Source organism: Moschus berezovskii, chromosome 24 (genome assembly GCF_049115385.1).
Source record: "Moschus berezovskii isolate FMDL1 chromosome 24, NW_MosBer_1.0, whole genome shotgun sequence".
NCBI classification, from domain to species: Eukaryota; Metazoa; Chordata; class Mammalia; order Artiodactyla; family Moschidae; genus Moschus; species Moschus berezovskii.
In genome coordinates, this window is record NC_142483.1 from 36,895,507 (window position 1) to 36,914,063 (window position 18,557).

An 18,557-nucleotide genomic window follows, 5' to 3' on the forward strand; every position below is an offset into this window, starting at 1 on the left:
GGTGAATTTAACTCAGATGACCATTAAATCTACTACTGTGGGCAGGAATCCCTTAGAAGAAATGGAGTAGCCATCATGGTCAACAACAAAAAAAAGTCGCTTAAGTGATGTCCAACTCTGTGCGACCCCATGGACAGCAGTCCACCAAGGCTCCTCTGTCCATGGGATTCTCTAGGCAAGAATACTGAAGTGGGTTGCCATTTCTTTCTCCCACAATCATACATGACTACTGGATAAACCATAGCTTTGACTAGATGGACCTTGTCAGCAAAGTAATGTCTCTGCTTTTTAACCTGCTGTCTAGGATTGTCATAGCTTTTCTTCCAAGGAGTGAACGTCTTTTAATTTCATGGCTGCAGTCACCATCTCCAATGACTTTGGAGTCCAAAAAAATAAAGTCTCACATTGTTTCCATTGTGTCCCCGTCTATTTGCCATTAAATGATGGGACTGGATGCCACAATCTTGGTTTTCAGAATGTTGAGTTTTAAGCCAACTTTTTCACTCTCCTCTTGCACTTTCATCAAGAGGCTCTTCAGTTCCTCTTTGCTTTTCTGCTGTAAGGGTGGTGTCATCTGCATATCTGAGGTTATTGATATTTCTCCTGGCAATCTTGATTCCAGCTTGTGCTTCATCCAGCCCAGCGTTTCTCATGATGTACTCTGCATATAAGTTAAATAAGCAGAGTGACCATATACAGCCTTGACGTACTGTATTTGCTGTCTATTGCTCTGTAACAAATTACATCAAAGTATAGGGGCTTAAGTGAACAAACAACTAATCAGTGTTGTCATTGGTCTTGAATCTAGGTATATCTTAGTGGGGACACTGCTGGCTGAAGTTTTCCCATGAAATCACAGCCACGTGGTTGGCCAGTGGCTTAGTCATTTCATGATTTTACTAGAACTGAAGAATCTGCTTTCAAACTCACTCACACAGCTGTGGGCAAGCGTAAATAGATCTGCTTCTAATGAATATTGTCATGCCTTGGTTATCTGCCATGAGGGCCTTTCCATAGACTAACTGAGACCTGTCACATCTGGCAATCGGAAAGAGAGGGATGGAGAGCACTCAAGATAGAAACCACAGTCTTTGTGCAACCTAATCTTGAAAGTGACATCCATCATTTCAGTGAATCAATAAGTCTAGCCAACAGTTGAAAGGAATTAAATAAGGCCATGTATGGTAGAGAGCATGGATCATTGGGAACCATCTTATACAATTTCTTAACATGAGCTGAGACTTCAAATATGAACTTGTAGCAATATTATTAAAGGATTCATATAGAAACCATTTATTTCCCACATCTCTTCCTTTCCAAAAAAGCTTTTGGCCACACCATGCAGCATGTGGGATCTTATTCCCTGACAGGGGATGGGACCCACACACCCTATTGGAAAGTGGAATAGTAACCACTGGACCAACAAGGAAACACCCCAACACCCAACATCCCTTTCATAGAACAAAAAATTGATCATTAGAATCTGATCTATTCATTTCAGCCCGTGGATTGGTTTCCTCTGCATCCAGCCATCTGCAGAGATAATTGTCAGTCTTAGGTCCATGTAAGATTATGATGTTCTGGGGCCAAGAACAGAACTCCATTTTTCTCAGCCCCTAAAGAAACACATCTTTCACTTCACTAATCTTCCTCTCTCTTTACCCTTATTTTTACCTTCAGTTCAGTTCAGTTCAGTTCAGTTCAGTCGCTCAGTAGTGTCCGACTCTTTGCGACCCCATGAATCACAGCACACCAGGCCTCCCTGTCCATCACCAACTCCCAGAGTTCACTCAAACTCATGTCCATCAAGTCGGTGATGCCATCCAGCCATCTCATCCTCTGTCATCCCCTTCTCCTCCCGCCCCCAAACCCTCCCAGCATCAGAGTCTTTTCCACTGAGTCAACTCTTCGCTCTTGAAATTATCCTTTATGAATTGTCATGTTGAACAACAGCAACAAAAACTCCAAAATCCACTTTGTCAATAAACACAGAAATGACTATGGTCCATAATAAACAGAAAATTCCTATGTAATTGTGACATATAATTTATTTGAGGAAGTTGGCAGAAGACAGTCTTTGATAATACAAAATATAATTTTTTCCTCTCAGCAAAGTGTTTCTAAAATGACTGCAAATAAATCAAATACCTATAAATTGAATCATATACCATATGGACTAATGTGGTTAACAATTTAAAGGGGATTTTTGGTATTGTCATCTTTACTATTCATGATTCCATATTTACAAATTTGTCTACTTACTGAAATTTATTTGTAACCTCAAAGTCAATACCTGTGGTACTTTTGCAGTCACTTGTGGGCAACACACAGAGCATTTAAAAATTTGACTTGCCCACTTTCCTCGTTGAAGTCTAAAAAGGTGATGCTCTGACTTCCTGTTCTTATTTCTTTATTGTAAAGAAGTGTCCTTTTCACAGTCTATTTGGTGCCACGTTTCTGTGCTTTTTTATTGGAGATCTTGCCATTTGAAATGACCCAAAGCATGGAGCTGAAGTGCTATCTTGTGTTGCTAAGGGCAAGAAGTCTGTGGTGTGCCTTCCAGAGAAAATTCATCTGTTCAACAACTTTTGTTCAAGAATGAGTTATAGTGATGCTGATTGTGAGTACAGTGTTAACGAAACAACAATATGCATTAAGTACAATGCCTTTAGGCAGAAGTGCACATAAGGTTTTTTCTACTGATTGCTTAATGAAATTGTCACCAGAGGCTCACAGGAACCTAACTCTTCATTTCTCATAGGAGCAATGGTTTTAGTATTCACTAATTCAAGGTTCCCAGAGACTTTGTTATTGTTGCTGTTTAGTTGCTAAGTCGTGTCTGACTCTTAGCGACCCCACAGACTGCAGCGTACCAGGCTTCCCTGTCCTTCACTATCTCCTGGAGTCTGCCCAAGTTCATGGCCATTGACTTGGTGATGGCATCCAACCATCTCATCTTCTGCCGCCCTGTTCTCCTTTTGCCTTCAATCTTTCCCAGAGGCTTCACAGATCATAAAGACTTCCCTGGTGGCTCAGATGGTAAAGTGTCTGCTTGCAACGGCAGGAGACCCAGGTTCAATCCCTGGGTTGAGAAGATCCCCTGGAGAAGGAAATGGCAACCCACTCCAGTACTCTTACCTGGAAAATCCCATGGATGAAGGAACCTGGTAGGCTTCAGTCCATGGGGTCGCAAAGAGTAGGATAGGACTGAGCAGCTTCACTTTCACAAATCATAATTACTGCAGACAACAAAAACCAACTGTAAATACTTCTTCAAATCAAAGTCCTCTGAAACTTTTATTTTTGCATCCTGTGTAAAGAATCTAATGAAATCTGGAAAAGTGTGGAGGGGAGCACAGCTGATTGATTCCTAATGCTTAAATACAGTGGGAGTCTCACTGCCATGTTTATAAAGTAGTCTTGGCTGGGGTTTCAGGCTTCCAGCTTACTCTGACTGTCAATCTGTGTCACAACCTTCATGGAAATTAACTGTGCTTTTGTCTGTTAATTATCATTATCCCGCTGTGTGGCCATTATTGTTCTGAAATCCTTAGTTTGAAGCTCAAGCATCCATCAGTCACCTAAAACAACTGAAGAGGAGGAACCTTAGGAAGTCTAGTCTGAAAGTCTTTACCTGAGCTTTGTTTCATTACAGTCTATTTAAACAATGAACACAAAGCTCCTCTTGACACAATTCCTTAAAAAGCACTGCTTTATCCACTTGATCAAAGTGAATTTGAACTAGTTTTAAAACTCGGGGATAGGGTACAAATGTTGCTTCATAATGAAAGATTTATCCAGATACCAAAGACACTAAAAATAAGCAACAACTAATTATAAAAGGAAGGTATGTGTTATCTGATTGAAACATTCTTGCCACTGGATGGCCTTAGTCAAGTCACTTAGAAAAAAGAGGGTGGTGTTTAGTCTTTTTAAATGGTAAACGGTCCAGATAAATGGTTTATCTGGAATATATATTTCTTTTCCTGTAATACTCTTCCTTTTTCCAGTTTTATTAAAGCCATTTCCACCACATCCTCTTGATGTGTGGGGAAGAAGTGACAGGAGTAGATAAATGCCCTTTCTGGAGTTTTCAGAACTGTTGCATGCTGAGTCTAACCTGATGATGTATTCCATACATGTCTCCAAAAAGTCAAAAGTGTTTTCAGTGTTAATTTCCCTTAAGAGTTATCAGACTCTTTTCAAATTGGTTTAATGAGTATTAAGAGGTGACCTTGTGTCCACATAGATTAAAAGATCTGGAAGTAAAACTATTTGGTGGGCTGTATAGGGGGTTATAGCAGGTCTCTGCTTAGATGCTACCTAGGCTAAATGGGTAGGAGAAATTTTCCACTGCCTTACAATGATGGTTACTTGCAAATTACATGAGCACCAGTAATTCATTCATGCACTGATACAGAGTGGGGACTCAGTGCAGTGATATTAAACTTGCTGTTGGAAGCACTAATTGATTCTTTTGGAACATTTTCCCCCAGAGAATCCCAATGATAACTTCCCTGAACAAGAAACTGACACCAAGCCAGTCCCGGATATGCGGGGAAACACGTGTGAGGATGTTGTCATCAAAATAAACCATTCCTGTCTCCTGGCAGGGGCTAGTTCTCCCAGGAACACTCCCCAATCCTGGGAGCTTTAGCAAGAGGCTTCCTTTCTTGGCAGAGGTGGCAAGCAGTGAGCTTCATGTCTTTTCTGTGGAATGAAAAAAAGGGACTGGATTATTCGTTGCATTTTAAACTAGCGGCTGTATTTCTTGGAAAAAGTTGGGGGAGGTGCTGATCAAGCTTAGCATTTAATCGGTGTGACCCTGGTGGTGAAATGAAGAAAAAAAAAATGTCTTTCATCATAACATGTAACTGACATTCCATCAGCACAACCCAAATCTGTCTTTCCTGATCCATAATGTCTGTTTTCCCAACTACATGATGAACGATGGAGCAGATTCTAAGTTTTGATAATTTTCAGTTTCCCAGCACTTACTCGGTTTCCCAGGTGGCGCTAGGTGTAAAGAACCCGCCTGCCAATGCAGAAAACTCTAAGAGACACGGTTCGATACCTGGGTTGGGAAGATCCCCCGGAGGAGGGCATGGCAACCCCCTCCAGTATTCTTGCCTGGAGAATCCCCAGAGACAGGGAACCTGGTGGGCTACAGTGCATGGGGTCGTAAAGAGTCCGACACAACTGAAGTGACTCAGCGCGCATGCACACAGTACCTACTAGAATACCTAATGTATAATAGAGAAGCGAAGAGTTGAAGGAAAGGATGAAAACAAAATATCTAAATTTGAAATTCAGAAACGTTGTTAAAGGATTTTGTCCAAAATCTTCATAGAACTTTGAAAACTGCTTCAATTTGTAGTCTCCTTGGGAGAATGTGACAGTTTGCTTTATTCTTTTTTTTTCCTTTGATATTTGGTTTTGACTACAAAATGCCTCTTTTCCTCTGAACATGTTAAAAGTATGCATGAATACATAGGAATATTTCCCTGGAGAATTAATGGCCAGGCATTTTTGTCGTATTTTTTTACTTAAAAACATATATATTTTTATTTTTAATTGACTAGGTGTAGAAAAATAATCAATCTAAAAATAATTACAAGTCATGTTTCTGTCAGGAACACAAAAGCCTTCAACATAAGCAGAAACAATTAATTTTAACTATTTTCCATGGAATATATCTACATTATCAATATTTCCATTTTGCAAAAGTACTACTATTAGAGAAACACACCACAGGAGGAGGAGGGAAAAGCTGACAATTTCTTTCCAAGTTTAAGCAATCAAAAATCTGGGGGAAAGAACAACAAAATCTTCTTTCCTTAGCACTGGTTGCAGAAGCAAGGAAAGTCACAGAATTTTAAGTGGTGAAAATTTTGACCACAACAATGCCCACTACCATGTCTGAATCTGCCCACTTCTTGAATCAGAATTAAAAACAAAACAAACAAAAGTGTATGAACTAACAAGGCAGCTGCATATATTGGTAGGAGCTGGATATTTGCTTACTACAGTAGTTTAAAAATAGTTTTCCAGTTAACATCTTTTCCACATAATGGACATGTCAGGGTAGGTTTACATGATTGTGTAAATGGTCAGAAGTTGTTTATGTAGCTCTGAACTGCTGAGCGATGCTCAGGAAAACCAGAGTTCAGCAAAGCCCCTGGGGCTTTTTCCCTGGGAGAGGAACCCGGGCTCTCTTGGGATTGCTGGGAATGCAATCCAGATGAGTTCCGGCCGGCTGGCTTTCCTCTGCCTGTCAGACTCTCTTTGCACAGGGTTGTTGAGACGCTGGTCATTGCTGCCAATCTCTACGGTTACCCCGAGGTTTGGAGTTGGGGTGAAGAGAGCCATTTCTGCGAGAAAACAGTAGATGCATACTACAGAATGCCCATGGTAAGTAGCATCATTGTCTAAGGCACATGCTTTTGAATAACAAAGCTTTCAATGTGCGCACACAGACCGCAAATTGATCCTTGTGCCTGTTTCATCGCAACTGTTTCCTCTCCAATACACACAATCCGGCTCGAAAGCCCGCTTGTATGGGTGAGACTCCAGGTCGGTTACACTGCCCGTCTGGCCAATGTCCTCCTCCTGAGGACAGGTAGGATAAACCTTCCAAAAGCCCCTTCTTCAGGCTTCATAAGTTTAATACCGGTCTCCCTGCCACCCCCACACCCCCGCCCCAATCCTTCTGAACTCGGCAACTCTCAGACCCAGAGCAAAAGTCTATCCCTGGCCAGGGAGCCTTAATGAGACCCCGGTTTCCCGGAGGCCAGAGGTTGGGGTCCCCGGGCAGGTCGCGCCTCCTTGCGCCCCCATACTCGGGTTGCAAAAGAAGGCGGCATCGATTCGGTTTATTTCCCGTCGCTAAGCAGCACAGCCTCTTCACGCCGGCACGGGAATCGGCTTGCCGGTTCATCGGGTGACCGGGATTCAGGCGAGGCACCTGTCACGTCTCTGCGCCCGGGCCCCGGGGCCCTTCTCCCGCGGGCGGGGCCGGCAGGTGCAGCGCGGGGCGCGCGCCTCCGCCGGCCGCGCACTGAGCATGCCCAGTGCCCCGCGCGCCGCCCGCACCCCGCCCCCGCGTCTCCCTCGCGCGTCTCCCCCGCCTCTGGGGCTGAGGAGCCGGCAGCCCGAGCTCCGCGGCGCCGGGTTTTGTGAGCAGCCGCGAGCGCGAGGAGGGAGGGGAGCGCGGCAGCAGGCAGAGCACCGGGTTCAACACCGGGATTGGTCGCAAGTAGAAAGCGTTCGCCACTACTCTGGGACCCTCGGTGTGTGCCGGCGCCGAAGCCCAAGCTGAGGCGGGAGCCGCGCTCAGGTGCTCAGGTAAGTGGAGCGCGCGAGCTGCCGCGTCCCTCTCCAGCCTGGGTGCGTGCTGCCCTGGCACTTCGAATTCGGAGAAAGAGCTCGGGTCTCGGAGGCTGCCCAGTGGAGAGGGGCTTCTCCGGGGGCGTCCCCTCCTGCAGGGCGGGACGGGGGCTGTGGGCCGAACCGCGGTGGGCACGGCCACCCTGCGGGGTCGGGGCAGCCGGCACCGTGCGCCCTGAACCGGGAGGAGCCCCGACGCCGCCAGGCATTCACCTCACGGCAACCCTTGTTTTTAGTCAGAAAATAAGTTTCTTGCGCCGGAAGGCTGCCCCGAAAGAGGGAACCCAGGGCCGGTAAAGCTTCAGGAACCCGAAAAATCAGCTCCTGCAGCTGGTTTCAGGCTGTCGTCCTCTCTCCGCGCGCCTTCGCCGCTGGCGCGCGGTTCTCGGCGGGAGAGTTTCCCTCAGATGTTCCCCGGCGCTCCGAGCGCCCAGCTGCAGCCACAGGAGAGGAAGGCGAACTTGGGCTGAGATGTGAAGGGACTTGGGACTGAAAGGGCAAGATCCCGTAGCCGCGGTGGAATAAGTCTTGTTAGAAAGGACGCTGTTTTTTTTGGAGGAGGGCGGCCACTGTGCGCCAGACTGTTGAGCACTTGGAGGTACAGCGACGAACCGCATCCACCGGGTCCCCGCGGTTGTGGCACCTAGCTGATGTACCCAGACTCTGCGGGAGCTTGTGGGGGCGGCGTTCGTTTACCTGCAACTTCAGGGGGATTCGCAGTTCCTTTTGAAAGGCGAAGGCAACCGCTTGTTCTCCTCTCCGGACCCAGACATCAGCGAGATGTGCGCCCGGCACCCTGCAGACACCAGCCGGCTCGCTCTTCTTTTGAAACGGAGGGCTCGAGCCTTGCGTGCATTTCTTCTCCTTGTGCTTCGCGAATATATTTCATTGCTTATGAAAGATGTGGAGGTGAGGTTTAGGAGGACGTGGGCTCTTGAATCTCTCAGAATCAGTTAGGGCGTCTGATACATGAAAACATCTTGCAGCACAGCGGAGCTCCTGCAAGGAGAAGGTTTCGCGCAACGCGAAGCTTAGGAGGTTGGTGGTTGGCTGGGGTCTCCAGATTTGGAGTGAAGAGGCTTGCGGGGGTGGTGTTAAGGCGAATCTGTGTGGCAGCTCACCCTGGGTGGGTGGTCTGCGTTGGTTGTGTGGATGGATCTTGGGTTGTCTTGAAGGATTGTTTGCATGGAGGAGCTCCTGGGAGGAATGCTAGGCTCCTGGAACTTTTTCTAGTTTTCCTACTGAGATCAACATAGAGGCAGGGACATATTTGTTAGAATAACAGCGTCCTTTAATTGCATGGGAAGCTCCTGCAGTTTACTGTTTCATGTAATAATTCCATATTTGTTTGGAATGTGCATTTATTTTGTGCCTGTAAGTTTATGGCTTAAGTCCTTTAGGGAGAGGGGCAAGAGCATGGAGACTGTACATTTCCCTCCTTGCATGCAAGACCACGCAGTAGCATTGCCAGTCTGGCTGATTAGCAAGTTTTTTTTCTCTGCCTTTGTCCAAGTGAGTGGAGAAGAACGTTGTGTCATGGGGGTTGACACCTTGAGGTAGTTTTGGTGGCTTGATGAGGAAACCCATGTTTCACCCATAACTTTGTTCTTACTGCCTTGTTTGAATCAACACAAGAGGTGATGAAAGTATAAGATTGCTGCTAAGGATCAAAAGTAAAGTTCCATGGGGATAGTATATATTTTTTTGCCATCTCATGAATTGCTATTGATTTTGTTTGTTTGTTTAAACTGGCTTTAGCTGCTCTGGCTTGATGAGGTGGGATCATGATGGTAAGCCTCATTGTTTATCAGAGTGGACCCTCCAAGTTTGCTGGCTAGCATGAAAAACTGACCTTTTAAAATTAGGGGCTGACATAGTAGGAGGAGTGACCTGTTGTTTAAGGGTGCAGATCAGAGCCACTTGGAAATTACAAAGAAAGCAGGTTTCCTTGTTTGCAGCCTTTTTATAAACACTTTTCACTTCCTTTAACCTAGAGGAATTTTTCTCTTCCAGTCAGTTTGTTGCCCCCTTCCCTAGTCATTTCATATTGGTAGGTCATATGATAGGAACAGCAAAATATTTCTTAAATGACTGAATGACACAGTTTCTCAATCAGTGAAGTAGACTGCATTGTACAGTAAAAATATGTACAGTGACATCGGTGCATTCACTAACATAAAAAAATAAATAACTGGGATGTCTGTGGCCAAAATAAATCTGGGTTTAGAAAATACATTATGCTAGTTGATATTTTTCCAGTAAAAATTAAAGATCTTTTTTAAAAAAGAGTGAACAGAAAACAAACTTTTCAAATAATGTTGGCTTTAAAAAAAATCATCCACTTGTTTTGCTTAGTTCTCTCTCTTTTTTATTCAGAAGTAGGTTTTAGAATTATTTTTTTTCCCACTAAGCACTTTATCTTTTAACTATAGTTTTTTGGTTTTTTTTTTGGTTTGTTTTTTCTGAAAGGTACACAGGACATCTGTTACATCAGTTTAGGTCTTATAAAATGAAGGTAACCTGGATAAGTAAACTTCTCAGCAGAAGACTACCCTTTATAGTTCTGACTTTTCCCCCCAGGTTTGTATGGGCATGATTTTAATGCGTTGGATTCTTCTTTGTTTTCTTTGAAGACATAGACATAATATACATTTGTTTCCGTCTTTTTTTAATCCAAATAATTTAATCTTCTATGAAAACATGCTTTCATATGATTTTAATTAATCTGTTTCATAGGGTAAGTGGAAGATGTCTGTATACACAGATGTGGAGAGTTTTGTTGTTGTCATTTTCCATAGCCCAGTGTTTTAAGTCTGGTGAAGGAAACCAGCTTTATTAACTTAGATCTATTGGTCTTCATATTTTTTGATTAGGTACTGTCAGAGGACCTTTGACTGTAGATCACTATTATTTATACATTTCACACATATACTGTTATGTTGACCTACTACTTATAAAATATACCCAAAAAGAAACAGAAGGATAAATAAAGTAAAAAAATTATGAAACAGTTGTTCAAATATTCTTTTTCTGTATTCTAGTCGATTGTTTTGCACAGCCCCTAGGCTGTATGCTTTGGAGGTCACTGATGGTTTGGGATTGTTTTACCTTTTCCTTCTTGTGTGTACCTCTGTCATTCATCATCTGTGATACTGTAGCCAGTTGCAGGACTGACAGGAACATGTAGCTCCTGTAACAGGTGAATTAGGAACCTTGTTTCCCTGCCACGGACTCACATGTGGATGAAATGAGGCATAAGAGATGAATGTGACCTAGGGGTCATCCTAGATTTCCCAAATTGGATATATAGATAAAAAATATGAAGTCTTAGTTCAAAGACTAAAGGCCTGGTGGTTAGAAAGTGAGGAAACTAAGGAATAAGTGAGTGAAGGAAGGAAGAATCCTTTTTGTGTTGCGGTGTTTGTTGTGTGGAGGGTGGAAAGCCCCTTTACCTTGGAGCAGATTAACCTGGACCTAAATGTGGCCCTACCACTTATTACAGTCATGATATTGGACAAGACAATTGGATAACTTCTGTGAACCTCTGTTTCCTTAGCTATAAAATTAGGATGGCATTTATTTCAATGCAGCATGGTAGGTATTATACACAGGAGTATAGGTAAAGAGCTTGGCTTTATTAGATTGGGTAAATTATGAATGATAACAAATGAATCGAAACAAAGTGTACAGCTTTAGATGAAACAAATGCATTTCTCATTCATATAAAGTTTCAAAATGGGTGATCCTGGCAGCATTCCTTCAAGATGTGATAGGAAGATCCAGCCTTAGTACATTCTATGTCCCTGCCATCTTCAGCATGTTCATCTGTGTTCATCTGTAGGAAGGAGAAAGACTTGTGGGATGTTAACTGTCCAGACGTGGAAGTCATACATATCACTTTTGCTTTCATTCCGTTGGCCAGAACTCAGTTATATGTGTGTGTATCTTACTCTAAGGCAGTCTGGGAAATGTAGTTTAGCTGTGTTTTCAGGAAGAGAAAAAGGTTTTGTGGGAACAGCCATCAGTGTCTGGCTTCCTGTTATTGTATGTGATATTTCCCCATGTTCAATGAATGTTACTTCTCTCTTCCCTTTCTCCCTTCCCCCACCCAACTAGTGGTTTTCTGGCAGAAAAGCTGGAATAGATATAAGAAAATGATAGAAACAGCTTACAACTTAATAGAAAACAGCTTAATAATAGTGTGTATTATTTTTGAGGTCCTTTGCTAAGGTGCCCCCCATAGGAATTACTGTTTTGTCTATTGTATAGTAGGCTTAGAGAAATTAAATCATTTGCCTGATATAGCCAGCAAGTGGCAGAGGTGGGATTTGAACCACATTGTCTGACTCTAGAGTTGCTTCTCCTGGAAGCTTCACTAATTTTTTTTCTTTTGTTGCTGTTGTTCTTGCTGTAGTGCTTTTCTTATTGTAGCCATTGGACCAACTTTCCTTTTTGTCTGTATAAAAAAGGTGCAGGAAAATTTAAAAAATTCTAAATAAGTTAAAAGACTGCATCTAATTGAAGATATACTGAAGCAGAATTATATGTGACATTGGTTTATTTTGAATACCTACCAGCATCAGGAGCAGATAGTTAAAGGAAGACCCCCCTCCCCCATTACAGTGCTTTTTCACTTCTGATAAAAAATTCTAGGATCTGTTTAACCTTTCTTTTAAGTTTTTGTTTTGGAAATCCTGGCCTATCACTTTTATGCTGCAGTGTGTGAAGATAAATTCCTGTTCATTTCTTAGCCTAAGCAAATATCCCTTCTGGTAAGTACACAACTGAAACATCCTCTCCTAACCTTACCTTTGAGCAAAGGCATTACTGTTCATTAACATCTCCAACTCCCCGAAAGTATCCTCCTGTTGATTCAGCTTTCCAAAAGTGTTTCAGTATTTCCTGCATGACTGGAGGAACCTCTGTCTCTTATCCTGCTGCTGCTGCTAAGTCGCTTCAGTCGTGTCCGACTCTGTGCGACCCCATAGACAGCAGCCCACCAGGCTCCGCCATCCCTGGGATTCTCCAGGCAAGAACACTGGAGTGGGTTGCCATTTCCTTCTCCAATGGATGAAAGTGAAAAGTGAAAGTGAAGTCGCTCAGTTGTGTATGACTCTTCGCGACCCCATGGACTGCAGCCCACCAGGCTCCTCTGTTCCTGGGATTCTCCAGGCAAGAACACTGGAGTGGGGTGCCATCGCCTTCCCCTAGAATCCGCTAAACAAAATGAGTCCTCTTGTCATTTTCATCCTGTTGTCCCACTTATATTAGAGACTCTGCTTCGTCTCTTCTTTCCTATGCATTTGTCTTTTGTCTTTTACAGAAATATCTAGTACACTTATGGCTTCCAGTGGTCACCGTGGAAATGTGAGGTGGTCATAATGAGAGCGTAATATTTTGCCAGGAGAATTCGTTTGTCCACATTGTAGACTCATTTTTTCTTCTTGTTCAGTGTGTATTTGTGTCATCTTCACAATTAATTAATGAGAAGCCACCATCTTCCCACCATGCAAGGAGGCAGATATACTGTAAATTTATTAATCAACTGTTTCTCAAAAGCCTGTGTTCATTTCCTTCTAATGGTCCCTGAACCTCTTGTCCTAAGAAATTTGATTGATTTTGCTTTTTCCCCCTAAATTTTTCTCACTTCCAGTTCTCCTCACATCCATGCCATCTGTGTATGTGTGTGTGTGTTTGTGTGTGTGTTTCAAGGCCCCTCTTGTTATTTAATGGGGTTAGTGAGATGGAGAGGTTTAAACTTGCTTTTGTGACTGCATGGATTGTAGCCCACCAGGCTCCTCTGTCCACGGGATTTCCCAGGCAAGAATACTGGAGTGGGTTACCATTTTCTCCTCCTGGGCATCTTCCTGACACAGTGATAGAACCAGCGTCTCCTGCATTGGTAGGCATATTTTTTGGAATCTTCACCACTGAGCCACCAGGGAAGCCTAACTTACTATCATGTTTTCAGACTCCCAAAGAGCTGAGTCCCACAGGGACTTGTGAAAAGCTAATTCTAGCTTCTGTGTTAGATAAACTAAATTTTCAGTGACTTGAAAAGTCTTTGTACTTCTCTGTCATGTTCAGTACTCACAGCGCAGGAGTGGCTTTGCTTGGAGTCATTCAGAGAGTCAGGTTCCTCACCCTTGTGTGGCTTTGTCTTCTCCTGAGTCCTCTTTGTTCAGGAAAGGTATGTGGCATATGAGGAGGAAAACGTCCTGACAGGTTTCAGATGAGCTTATTTTAGGCCCAGCCTGGGAGCAGTTGTCACGGCCCCTGCCCACATTCCCTGGGCAGAGCTCCGTCACTTGGCCATTCCTTGTTACAAGGGAAGCTGAGGAGTAGAGTCACACTGAGTGCCCAGGAGGAAAGGAAAACGTGTTTGGAAACATGTGTGTCAAATAACTAGGCAGTCTGTGTCACAGCTTTCCAGTAAGTGAGTGTGGATGTGGAGAACCAGCCAGTTCTCATATCCCCCTCTGTAGATGCGCAAAAAGGAGTGTGGGTGTATTAACCTTGGCCTCTGTTACTGTTCTTTTCTTCGTCTTTGTTAGTTTTAAGACTTTATTTATGTCTTATTTTTTTACTGAAATATAATTGCTGTACAAATCAGCTATATATTTACATGTATACCCTCCCTCCTCCAACTGCCTCCCACCCTCTCCCCATGTCACCCATCTGGGTCATCACAGAGCACTGAGCTGGGCTTCCTGTGCTTTGTAGAGTCTGTCTTACAGAGTGAAGTAAGTAAGAACGGGAAAAGCAAATATCACATATTAAAGCATATGTGGGAAATGTAGAGAAATGGTACAGGAGAACCGATATCTGGGGCAGGAGCAGAGACGCCAACATAGAGAATGGATGTGTGTGGCCACAGTGGGAGAAGGAGAGGGTGGGATGAATTGGGAGAAAAGGATTGACATAAATACACTGCCATGTGTAAAATAGATCATTGGGAAGCTGCTGTAAAGGCTTTATTTTTTAAAACAGTTTTAGGTTTAAAACAAAGTTGAGAGAGAGATACAGTGATTCCCGTATACCCCCTACTGGAGCACATGCATAGCCTCTTCCATTATCAGTGCCATTCACCAGAATGGTGCTTTTTTTAAACCAAGGATAAACCTGCATTGACACATCATTAGCACCCAAAGTTCTTAGTTTACCTTAGGGTCCCCTCTTGGTGGTGTACATTCTGTGGGTTTGGGTAAAAGTATAATGACATATATCCCTCATTATAATGTCATACACAGTATTTTCACTACCCTAAGAATTCTTTGTTCTCTGCCTGCTTATTTTTTCCCTTGAATCTTCCACACCTAGAAAACACTGATCTTTTTAATTGTCTCCATAGTTTTACCTTCTCTGAAATGTCACATAGTTGGAATCATGCATTTGTAGCCTTTTCTGGTAGATCTCTTTCACTTAATAATATGCATTTAATTTGTGTTCCTCCATGTCTTTTCATGGCCAGAGAGCTCATTTCTTGTTAGTACTGGATAATATTTTATTGTCTGGTCCTAGCCCATTCTTACTGCAAATGGTCTGGGTGAACTCCATTTCCTACTTAAGGACCGGAACATGCTCTTTTACTTAAGGAAGAGCCCTGGCTCTCTGTGTCCACAGTAATTGCTTCCAGAACAGGCACTGGTCCTGGTGAGAACCAGTGCAGAGGGTGGAGATGTTTTCTAGCTTCTCAGTGACTCCAGCTGGGCTCCGTGCATGCCTTGGGCCAGTCCCTGTGAACAGGGAGACCAGAACCGGAGGCATGTCTGTCTGCCACTGCTCCAGCTGCCTTGCTACCAGGGAGGAAAGCCTTGGTCAAATGGCAGTCATAACATGTCACTTGAGAATGAAAACCAGAGGCAAGACGGAGAGAAACTCAGTCCTCTTGTACTGCTTGAGACGATTCATCCAGCTCTGTCTCATGTGAGTTTGCCTTCTGATTTTTTAGCTCTTGGAATTCATAAATTACAGTTTGACTTTAGCTCATTCGGGTTGAATTCCTATCACTTGCAGTCAATACTAATTTATTGGATCAAGGAGGCAAGGGGCAAAAATCCAGGATAGGAGTGTTAGGAAAGTATGTGTGTGTGAGTGTGTTTCTGAGCTCATCAGATGTGTCACTTTAGTTATGAGCCTAACAACAATTGTAGTCCCTCATAATAAATCAGACTTCCAGTCAAGAATCACTTGGCAGTATCCTACCAGGCACAGATATTCGTCACTAAATCATTAAGCCAAGCTCTCATTTCTTCAAAGTCTTTGTAGCTCTACTCTTTGTAGAGCTGTGAAGGGAATTGGAAGAAAAATCATGTCCTCAGGCTTAATTCTCTCTTCTGAGACTTACTGTGGTCCTTCCTACGTGATGTTCTTTTTTCCCAATCATATTTCTCCATCGTTTCCCCTTTTAAACCCCACAGCCTCAGCCGTACCAGCCTAGTTATCCAGCCTGGACCTTGTCATGTGCTTTTTATCCTCACCTTTGATTACATTGTCTCTCAGTCTACCTTTGCTGTCTTTTCTTACCATGTTTATTATTCTTTGCATAATTCTTAACTCAAATGTGCCTCTCTTAAGCTTGTTTCCACACTACTGAGGAGTAAACAATGACTCCCTTCCCTGTACATATGAACTCCTGTTGTATTTTTTGCCATTCCACTTCTGTAATATCTGTCGTGAAAGTAACCAACCAGTTATCATAAGACTAAGGGGTTCCCAAGATGCTGTACATTATCATTTAAATCAGGAAAGTCTTGGTCAACTGGGACAAGTTCATTGCCATACCGACTGCATTGTAAACTTACTTCATGTGTCACTCAGTACCATGTGAGTTTCTTGAGAGGATAAGAGTTTGAAATTTGAAGACCAATTTCTTAGCAGTTCTAAATCCATTTTTGTACTAGCTGTATTATTTTGTGTGATAGCAAATTACCTACTTTCTAGGTTTCTGCTTCATCAGCTATATGATGGGATAATATGTGTTTTGTAGAGTTCGTCAGATAATTAAATGACATGGTAAATTAAATCACTCAGTTTATTGATGGACGTATCTAGAAATTTGGGTTGTACCTAAAGGTGCAGGAGTTGGTGAACATTATGTGGAGTACAGCTTGCAAAGTACTTAATACTTGTAACTAGTGCTTTGAAAAGCCTAGTAAGCTTCTGGTAAACAGTTTTTAGATCTTCTCAGGTAGCTCAGTGGTGAAGAATCCGCCTACCAATGCAGGAGACACAGGAGACTTCGATCCCTGGGTCAGGAAGTAGGAAATGGCAACCCGTTCCAATATTCTTATCTGGAAAATCCCATGGACAGAGGAGCTCTGTGGGCTATTGTCTGTGAGGTTGGACATGACAGTGCAAGGGGACGCACACATACACACACACACAGAGTTTTGTTTAGTTTTTAAATTGACTAATCTTACTTATATTGGAGTATCTCTTGCATAAAACATGATAGGCAAGAAAAGTACAGTTAAACTCAGATAATATTTGTTCATGGAGCATTAATGATTTTACAGGTGTTTGGGATAAGGGGAGAAATAAGTCAGTGAGAGTGATTAGGAAATATTTGAGAAAGAACTTCTGGTGTTTGAAACTTGAAAAAGCAAGAGTTGGCTGCAAGGTACATTTGTTTTCTTTTTCTTGTCAGAGATTTATTTTTCTTTCTTATTTAAAGCCAGCATCAATAGTTTTCATGGTTTGGAAAGTGAAAATATTTTCCATGTTTAGGCAGGGTCAATAATACTTAAAACCCTTATTTTTTTCCCCATTAATTAAATAAAGGTTGAGCATTTCTGGGAAAAACACTTTGGTTCATGAGAAAGTAAGGGTTAGGAGGGCAGCACTCCTGATTCCGTAATTAATTTGAGGTTCTAAAAAATACATCCAGGACTCCTCTGTTTTTGCTACACTAAAATGACCCTTCTACCTTTGGGCTAAACTTTCGTGTAGAAAATACTTTGCACTTTGCAGAGCTGTACTCATATAACCTTGACAGTTTATGTTGCCTGTGACTTTTAGGTTTGTCATGGAAATGTCCAGTGAGGACAGGTGTCAGCCAGTGTGCTTATGCTGACATGGGTCCAATTTGAAGGAGAAGAAAGTCAAACAATAAAAAAACAAATGGCATGATTCAAATCCCCAAGTAAGTTTTATGGGGCTTGATTCTAGACACATTGCCATCATTTTGAGTTGCACAAATGTATATTGTCATCTGTATTATGATTGCTCTTCAACTACCAAATACAGATATGAATATTTTTGTCTTTAGTGACTCATTTGAGTAGCTATTAGTTAGCTATTGATTCTAGATTTCTTTCAGATTAGCAAATTAATTGGGAGTGCAGACAGTACTTTTACTGTATTTACTATAGTAAAGAGAATATTTACTAATTCCTTGTAAAAATTATAGCAAAAATATGGTTAAGTGGAATTCTTGGAATTAAATAAATGGGGTTCCCTGGTGACTCAAATGGTAAAGGATCTGCATGCAATGCAAGAAACCTGGGCTTGATCCCTGGGTCAGGAAGATCCCCTGGAGAAGGGAATGGCTCCCCATTCCAATATTCTTGCCTGCAGAATCCCATGGACAGAGGAACCTGGCAGGCTGCAGTCCATGGGGTCGCAAAGAGTCTGACACGACCGAGCCACTAACACTTTCACTTTTCACAACTAATGGTTTGCTTTAATCTAAAAATAGTGGTTTTTAAAAAGTGGAAATCCAGGTCAACTGTATTACTGGTCAACTAAATAGATGGGTAAGTATGATTTACTTCTTGATGACACGGATCACTGTGATGAACATAGTCTAGTAGTTTAGACTAGGAGAGTGATTCACTCTTGAATCAGACCCACTTGGATTTCTTTTGTCACCAGCTGTGTGATCTTGAGCATGTTCTTAACCCTTACAAAGCAGTTTTTAAAATCTGCAAGATGAAGTCGATCATGCCTACCTTGCAGAGATGCTGTGAACATTAAACGATGTGATACTTTAATACTTTAGTAAGTGTGCACAATACATTCTAAGCATGAAGCAAACTTTCCCTATTCTATATTATAATCTTGGCAGTTTATACACAGCATAGTACATAGAGCTGCTTTCTGTTTGTTGAGACAATGAATGTTAGACTGGATTGTGCAACAGGATCCCGTCAGGGACTGTTGAAACATCA

The 18,557-nt window shown here is 42.6% G+C and overlaps 1 protein-coding gene across 2 annotated transcripts in view; it reads left to right on the top strand.

Annotated features, from left to right (window-relative positions):
- Window positions 1-7,172: 7,172 nt before the first annotated feature.
- CNTN4 (contactin 4) overlaps window positions 7,173-18,557 on the top strand; it is a 1,054,581-nt gene continuing 1,043,196 nt past the window's right edge. Inside the window, exon 1 of one of the 2 annotated variants that reach the window (XM_055414349.2) lies at window positions 7,173-7,344. The gene's annotated coding sequence lies outside the window, so the exon portion shown is untranslated. Of the gene's footprint in view, window positions 7,345-15,105; window positions 15,313-18,557 lie in introns of those variants that run through there. The other variant, XM_055414350.2, reaches the window with a different exon arrangement.